At 30.3% G+C, this 8,623-nt stretch overlaps 1 protein-coding gene across 2 annotated transcripts in view; it reads left to right on the top strand.

Annotated features, from left to right (window-relative positions):
* Positions 1-8,623, top strand: part of LOC102678616 (zwei Ig domain protein zig-8-like) — a 420,477-nt gene that overhangs the window by 364,802 nt on the left and 47,052 nt on the right. The gene's annotated exons all lie outside the window — the stretch shown is intronic.

The following is an 8,623-nucleotide window of genomic DNA, read 5'->3' as shown; positions in this document are numbered from 1 at the left end:
TGTCGGCGGTTTCCACGGTGGGGCGACAAAAGAGCAACCACCCTTTCAGCGTTTTTTCTCTCTCTCTCTCTCTCTCCCTCTCTTTGCCTTTTTTTCTCGTGCCACCTTTAGGTCTCGCTCTTTTTCACCGCTGTTCCAGAAGTACCTCAGGTAAGCTCATTGCCGCTGCTTACAAAGCTTACCATCCCTCGTCATCGTCGTCTTCTCTTTTTCCTCCATCCTCCTTTCCTTCACTTCCTGCGCTCCGTCTTTTTCCAACCTAACGCTCTCTTTTTGCCTCTTTTTTTGGGAAACTCGACGAGCGGTATCGCGAAGGTTTCCTTGGATTTTTATTGTTTTTTTTTCTGGTTTTGTTTTATTTTTGTTTGGCAGCTAGGTTTTTTTCTTAGGTTTCTATCCTTACTCTGGAGATGCTCGTTTTTGACGAGATATCACGTATCACGAGGAGCGAATTTTTTTTTCTACGGGTGATTGAGAGGTGTTTTAGGGAGATTAGATTGGATGGATTATAATTATTGTGACGGGAGAATATTAATTAATAAAAATTTACGAGAATTTTGTGATTAGATGGATATCCAAATGGTTAAATAATGGTTGTATAATTCTTGATTTATTCGATCATTCGAAATTTTCTCTATCAATCTATTCAAAATTTTGTTTTGGAAATTGAGAATAATTATTTAAAATGGGAGAATAATTATAAAATATACAATGTAACAATTGAATGATATATTAGAGAATATAAAATAATTTTCACAGTGATTTAAAGTGTTTAACGTTTAATTCTTCCGACATTGCTTGGAATTTTTTTTCTTTTTACTTAATTTTCGAGAAAATTTACTTAAATAGTGTTTCATATAATTCCTCGCGAAATTTATGTATTTAAAAGAAATTTTTTCCACGCGAACGTATTCGAGAGACTTTCCACCGTGTGCAAAAGTTGCTGATTATTACTCGCACCTCGACCTGGAAACTGCATAAATCTGTCCTCGAAAAGGTAGTTAGTGCAATTAGAGGCACGCGAGCAGTTCTTTGCAAATTTCCACGATGAGCACAGCCTTCCCGCGATGAGCTCTGCAATTTTGCATCGCGCGAATGTTCATACTTTTAAAAATCTCCGCCTATTGTCTATTTTGTTGTACTTTGTATAAAGTATGTTTGTACATGATGAAGTAACAATAATAATAACGTGGGATTAAAATTAGAAGAAGAGATTATCTTTTTAGTTTTAAGAAATATTTCATATTTTTTTTAATAACTTTATTTTAAATTTTTAAAGTTTTATGGTACATGTTTTTTTTTCAAGACGCTTAAGAAACATTATATTATATAGTTTCTAATGTTTAATTCTTGACAGAGAATTATGAAGAATAATAATAATGAGATATATGTAATACAAAAGTATTTCAATTTTTAAATATTTATTTCTATTTTTGTATTAATATATCCTTCAAGAGAAAACAATAATGTACATTTTTTAAAAACTTTCAGCCTTCGAAATTTTATATTTTTTTACACTCGATTATATTTTGAACGAGAAATATCCAATATCTAAATACACTCGCAATTTTTTCAATTGGACAAATAATTTCCAATAAAATCCAATTAATTTTCACACAATTTTTTTCACTCCGCGTGACAATCATTCTTGTTTCATACAATCTATTTAACTTGCCCAAAAAAAAAATTTTTTTTTTTTTTTTTCCAATCCAGGACCGACGAAACTCTCGATTATTAATTGAACAATTTCCAAAGCAGAAATATACGGCGAAAAATTCGTCGAGCCTGATTAAATTTTTAATCATTTTCGAAATTAACAATCGGGAAAATTCTTTGGCGATAGTTTTTTTTTTCTTTTTTTTTTTTTTTTTTTTTTTTTTTTTTTTTCCAATCCAGGACAGACGAAATTATCGATTATTAATTGAACAATTTCCAAAGCAGAAATATACGGCGAAAAATTCGTCGAGCCTGATTAAATTTTTAATCATTTTCGAAATTAAAAATCGGGAAAATTCTTTGGCGATAGTTTTTTTTTTCTTTTTTTTTTTTTTTTTTTTTTTTTTTTTTTTTTTTTTTTATCGTTCATTTTCCCGGCGCAATTTCGAACACCCTCCCGAAAATTCGCCGTGATAGGGAGGAGCTTCCCTAGCGCGACGAGATCTGCCGCGTGCATTCATTCGTGCTCTTAAATCTTCAGCGAAATATGCACAACAATAGCGGCGATAATAAATTCACGCGAGGACATTAATTAGCGAACGCGTTGCGTGGAGATAAAAGTCGCGTTTTATCGAAATGGTCGTTTGAAAAAGAAAGAAAGAAAGAAAGAAAAAAAAACGTGAAACGTATTTTCACGTGCTCGGGAACATTTTTATTTGGATGGAAATGGCGGTTTGGCTCGAGCCGGTGGATAAATATCAAGAAAGAGATAATCTTGTCCGACCTATTGAATCGAACTCGAAAATGTGAAATAAATTGGATTTTTGCACGTGCTATTATTTGTCGTTTGTCGTGCACAAAGGTGAAAGAATATATATATATATATTTTTTTTTAATGAAATGTCGATGAACAATGTTTTGTTTTTAATAATGTTTTGAAATTTTGTAATTAAAAATTTTTTAAATTAAATTTTATAAGGCATTATGTATGAGACAATTTTTTTTTTTACTGAAATTTTTTATTATTTTTAGAAAGTGTTTTTGAAAGTGTCATTTTGTAAAGTGTAAAATTTAATATTTCGAATTATATATATTTTATTATTGATCTGGTATTTAATTCTAATTGGAATGGCGTATTGTTTTAGAGATTTAGCCAACTTTCCGAATGTAACGCTATATATTTGCTGAAGCTGTTTAACCTTTGAGGAATTGGCAGCTGTTTGAGTTTCCAAAGTAGTTTATCTCCGATTATGTGCAAGATACGATTACGGTATAAATTCTATTTATTAGTTCTATTAACTTTCAAATTGATCTGTGATTTTGCAAAATCGAAAATCTTCGTATTCTACCGAATTTTTTATACTTAAAATTAACGAATGATTGAGAATAGATCAAATTATTGAACATATATAACATAGACCATGTAAAAGATTACATTAGCACTATTTTACAAATTTGAAAATAAATTATATTTTTAAAATTCTGTGTTAAACTTTTTACAATTTTTCAGAATCCTCTTTTGCATTTTATTATAATAAAAGCAGTTTTCAATAGTAATCTTATCCTTTTTATCACAATATTACACGAATCTTATTATCCTTCTACTACTCTTTCATGGAAAATATCAAAATACATAGGAATTTTATATTAAAAAGCTAATTAACCACTAAAGAAACGATATAATAAACGAGAATTGCAAATTTCAAATTTATTTTTAAATTTGCAACATAACAATTGCTCGATTACGATTTAATATATTTAAATCATTATAACCTCAGATTGTATCGAAACAAGTATCCTACTTCTGGATCGAAATTTAAATTCAAATAAAAATTCATTTTCTTCATCCCCTGGAAAAAATAATCCTTCGACAAAACAACCCTATAAAATTGTGCTTCGTTTACAGACAAGCATCGATGAAATCCTCTATATCCCATATTAATTCTTATCTACAATACATTGAAAACATTTGTCTCTGCACAACGATCTTTGTCTATACTTTCGACGATCTCCATTAAAATATAAATTCACTTCGACGGGGAGATAAATTTTACAATTGTTATTCACTCGAATCGGTCCAAGATAATGATTGAATGAAATGCAACTGCATCATACTTCACGAGACTGGCTCTACTTTCATAATCCCGCGCTCGAACATCGGTTAAGCGTGAACGATCCCATAAAAACGCGCATTAAACGTAGATTAAACCGATTTGGTGGGGTTGAGGGGGGAAAGAATCTTCCATCACCTCCCCGCCTACGATTCCTTCATCTCGATGGATCTTGCAATTTACATTCGAACAAATCGTTCGTTTCTTATCTCCGATTGCAGGGTGCATTAATGGATTTTCTACTTTCCATTCGGATGAGGGACGATATACACGCATGATTTCTTGCGTGTCTCAGATTTTTTTCTTTTTATCGAGTATTCGATATTAATTATTTTACTTTGACGTCCCAATAGGATTACTTGATTGAAATTATTTGTGTTTCAGAAAAATTCATGTAGATTTACTTTTGATATTTGATAATTTGGAAATTAGCAAAATAAATCAAAGAGATTAAAATAATACACTGCAAAAGATTAATTTAGAATTTTTCAAATTCTTATTCGAAAGATATGCAAAAATTCTCGAAGCTATGATTGTGATTATCTTCATATTCACTGCGCTTATGACTAAAGTATATAACTTTCACGATTTTTAGCGAAACAATTGCTTTCAATATCTCGATATCATGTCGAAACCTTTTCTTCTAAAATATTCCACGGATAATCGAGATTAAGATGAGCAATTTTCTGCAGCAGATGAATTTAACTCCTAACCAACGTTTCGTCGTTTTGTCCTTATGGTACAGAATCTTTTAAAAAATATCCGATATTTTTCAACGATAAAGGTGCAATTGAAAAATTTAATAATCCTTTATCTCCAAATTTTACTCATCATTTTCACAATAACTTTTATCCATGTGCGGAAATAGAATTTATCACGTTCTTTCGTTGTATATGAATGATGATATTTAATATTCGAACTTCTAATGTGTCTATATTAAAATGTTATTTAAAGAAGAAGGAGAATAAAATAAAAAAATGAAAGAAGAAAGAAAATCAAAGATTATGAATATTATTTCTGAAAATTCACTATTATCTTTATTTCGTATCAATTGTAGAACACCAAGATTATTTATCTATTATTATACAGATTATTTTTATTATACATATTTATCTATTATTATCTATTATTATACAGAAGTATTCGATAAATTTCACTTTGATTTATTTTGTTAATTATTCAAGCATATAATGCAGCGTATTACTGGTATTGTTGACGTATCAATAATCGCACAGCCGTTATACCGACTAAATTACTTAAATAAATTAATTCGTACTTTATTTCGTGAAATTAATTCGTTCATTCAGGATGAATGTTGTTTAATTGTTTATCTCTATTGTAAAGCGCATTCCTACAATTTACCTCGATACACGCATAACGACGTTATTTTTCATCCCTCGATTTCTGTCGTACAATCTTTTGTACTTGTATTTTTTTTTCCTTTTTTTTTTTTTTTTTTTTTTTTTTCCTCTCCAATAACCCGGTATTTGTTTATGCCCATGTCACAATTTGTCCTTAACAAAAGGCCACCAATGAAATAAATGATCCTTTGTCCATCAGAGAAATACGAATCAGTGACGAAATCGAAAAGTGAGGGTGGAAATTCATATTCCTTTATTTCATTCCCGATTCGAAATGGTGCACGTACACGTTCCACCGACTGATTTCCAATTCCAATTTTTCATCATTTCACTTTTCGATCTCGACGACCAATTAAATTCATCTGACGCTTGTTTAAACAAAATAAACTTTGCCGCGCGCATTTCCTGCCCGACGCGGAAGAACGTGTTTTTATCGATCGAATTTTAATCGATATGTAAATATCTGAGATATTTTTTTCGATGAAATTTCTATTTAATCGAACTATTTATTAATTCTTGAATGTTAAATTAGAATCGTAATTGTATTAAACATTTTTCTTTTCTTTTTGTTGAAATTGAAAAATTCATAATAATTCTAAACATCCATAACTTTTCGTGATTCGATTAAATATGATAGAGATATATCGAATTAGAAGAAAATTTGGCAAATTTAGACGAAAATTCTAACTATTCTTGGAGATCCAATAAAATATTTTTTCATTATATTATTTTAAATGTTTTAAATTTAATACATTTATAATACAAAGTTCTTCTTTCAATATTAAAATTGATTACAAAATGAAATATTATAATATTAATCGTATGAAAAGTTTCGATAAATTCATTTTTTTATAATCCTACTGAATAGCCAATGAAACTTTTTCCATCTCTCTGTCAAAAAAAATTTATCAAACCAACTTGAAATTTAACCACCCCTTCCATTTAAAAGAATATTTCAAATAAAATTATTACTCGCTTCAAATTACCTTTCAATCCAAGTAATTGGACAAAACTTCGAATCGAAAATCAATAAATTATTCATTTATTTCTCTCGGCTGCAAATCTGCGCGTAAGACGAATTAAATCGAATTACTTCGCGACTTGCGATACTTTTTTTTTTTTTTCTTCTTTCGGATGCTACGCGTATCAGCATAACGCGTCACGAATCACGGCAATAAATCCAACGAGATCTTTTTATCAGATCAGCTTTTGTCAGATAGCAGAACGTCCCCATACGCGCGTATCGAGCGATTATTCGTGTAATCGCGAGTTCCGCGATACCATCGTCCTCTTCGGCCACGATGATAAACGAGGGAACATCTTGGCAGAACGTTCGATCGATGAACACGTATTCTCTCTTAACCCCTTCCCCCGTCTATCCAGAGAGATATCCAGGAAGGGGATGTCGCTCGTTCAAAAGCTTTCGACTAGATACCTTCCAATGTTTGTTCCCCGATATTTACCGGAATATTTTCGGATACAGACAGGATTTGATACATAAAAAGGATTTGAAATTTTGGTTTTTTTCTTTTTTATTTTCTCTTTTCGCTTGGCGTTGATATTTTTTATGTAAAAGTTCAAGTTGGTGACAGTTACTATTCGATATAATATTAATTCTTTTTTCTTCTTATTTTTCAGACTTGATAGATAATTTACGGTTTTTATGGTGATATTAAAATTTAAAATTTGAGTTTTTTAAAAGTTGCTGAAACCTGTTTCACTTTTAATCTAATTTAGTCTGTCAAAGAGAATAAGTTGTAATATTTTAATAATTTCTTTTTGTAAATTTATAAAATGTTTCTTAAAAAAATTCACTTTGGATTAATTTATATAAATAATGTAAATAATTCTATATAATTGTTTTACAAAATTGGCCAAATTTTTTCGACCATAAATTTATCTTCATTTTTATATTTTCAAACAACAATAATTCAACGTTGGAATGACTCGTTTCTAGTATCGGGAAAAAATCAAAAAATCATATTTTTAATCCGATTTTATCAAAGATTAAAGGATTATACAGTTTTTAAATTTAAATTAAAAAAAAAATAAAAAATAAAAAATAACAGCACAATAGCTTATCGACAAATTAACCAGGACAATGTTCCGTGATACCGAACAATATACGAGGAAATATCAGTGCGCAAAAATTGTGGTATTAACGGAACACGTTGAAATTCAAAGCGAAAATCGATATCCACAATTCCCCTCGATACTGGAACGGGCGTGAATCATATGTCCGTTATTCTTGCACGAATTTGATGCATCAACGGTGACTAGACACATTCTTCTTTCTGTTCGCTCGAAGTCATTGAACTGTTGCCTGATAGGACCTTTTGCTCGTCATAGTGAAATTGATGAATATTAAAAACAGAAAAAAAATAAAGAAAAAAGAAAGAAAGAAGAGGGGGGAAAAAGAAGAAGGCAAAGCAAAAAGTGGCTTTACATAGAAAAATTGAAGATTCGTAATCGTCTGTGAAAATTATATTTAAAGATTTATCATAATTATTTTAAAAAAATGATTTTAGAAAGTCGTGAATTTTCGTTAAAAATATACTTCAAAAATTTTAGCCTTTTTTTAATATTATTTTTGCAAATTTTACAGTTATCTTTAATTCTACAGTTTCTTCCATTTTATTCCTCTCAATGAGAACATTTATATCAAATTGTACAAAAAATAGATTTTCAAGAACATTTTTTAAAAAAATATATCTTTTGCTCGAATAAAAAGAAAGAAGAAGAAACGATACATCGTAAAAAAACATTGAAAAAGCGAGACCTCTCCTTTAATCATCGTGGATATCCAAAACTATTTAATAATTTATGTCGATCCTTTTAATCCCATATATATATATGTATAAAGCCAAAATTTCATACATATATATTGGAAATACAATTTTAAACGATTTAATAACCGGCGCATGTTTCAGCGAAGTTTATCCTCTCGTTCTCTCCGTTTCGGCGACAATTTCGCTCGCACATAATTACCAGCTCGGTCATTATAAATGCACAGCGCCGAGGAAACATTCGCGTGCTAATCAGAAAGTAGGTCGAACTGAATCCCCAGGATAGCTGAACGCTCGCTGCTTATACACCACGCGATTTCCTCGCGATATGAATAATTTATCGGGAACGGATATCGGGATAATAGCCTCTAAAATTGACACAGGCTGGGAAACGGCGTTTAGCGACTATTTGACACGCCTCGTATCCCGACTTCTTCACGGCGCTGTATCTAACCGCTGTCTAAAAGAAATTTCCTCGTTGCATCGAAACACGTGCATTGCAGCGATTTAAATTTGAATTCAATGTAAATGCTTTTTCATAGAGGGTTAATTATTTATTTGTGTTTATTACAGGGTGAGTCTATTACGGAATAGAAATTTTTACCTCAAATATAAAATTTCTTTTATCAACGTGACTTAAAGAAATCTGTTTTATTTTTTGAATAATAAAGTACATTCAAATTATTTATAAATTATTTGTAGAAATTGG

The sequence above is a fragment of the Apis dorsata genome, unplaced genomic scaffold, assembly GCF_000469605.1.
Source record: "Apis dorsata unplaced genomic scaffold, Apis dorsata 1.3 scaffold_75, whole genome shotgun sequence".
In the NCBI taxonomy this organism is placed as follows: domain Eukaryota; kingdom Metazoa; phylum Arthropoda; class Insecta; order Hymenoptera; family Apidae; genus Apis; species Apis dorsata.
This window is presented reverse-complemented; position numbering and strand designations above follow the sequence as displayed.